A 523-nucleotide genomic window follows, 5' to 3' on the forward strand; every position below is an offset into this window, starting at 1 on the left:
CTCTGTGGCCTTTGACCTGTGGAATATAAACAAGTATACATAAAGACAAAAAGGTAACCAAAATAATTCAAATGGGTCCCTTTGACTGTAATGGACTTTGATATCAGTTAAGGACAATTTGATGATATTAAAGCATTAAAGCCATAAAGGGCTGCTGTTCAATTTGTTTGTTGTTGACCAGAAGAGTCAAAGATAATGTTGGATGGTTTTTCTTTTTTTTTTTTTCAGAAAAAAAAATGCTAGGGTGGAGGAACCTATTCAAGGTGCCGTTTTTCCAATAGGGAGATGCAATTAACCAAATTTAAGATGAATAAAATGTGAGAATAGAAGAATGAGCTTTACAGGGGAAAGACAAATTGAGTCGGAATTGAGATAGATTTATTGGCCCTAAAACGGATTTGAGTTATAATGTGTGAAAGTGTGAAACACATTATTTGTTGTCCGGTAACACATGACTGTTATTATGTGATACTGTTTTTTATTTAGATGAAATTAAGATTAAAGGATAATTTTAATACAAATC

This window comes from Arachis ipaensis, chromosome B07 (genome assembly GCF_000816755.2).
Source record: "Arachis ipaensis cultivar K30076 chromosome B07, Araip1.1, whole genome shotgun sequence".
In the NCBI taxonomy this organism is placed as follows: Eukaryota; Viridiplantae; Streptophyta; class Magnoliopsida; order Fabales; family Fabaceae; genus Arachis; species Arachis ipaensis.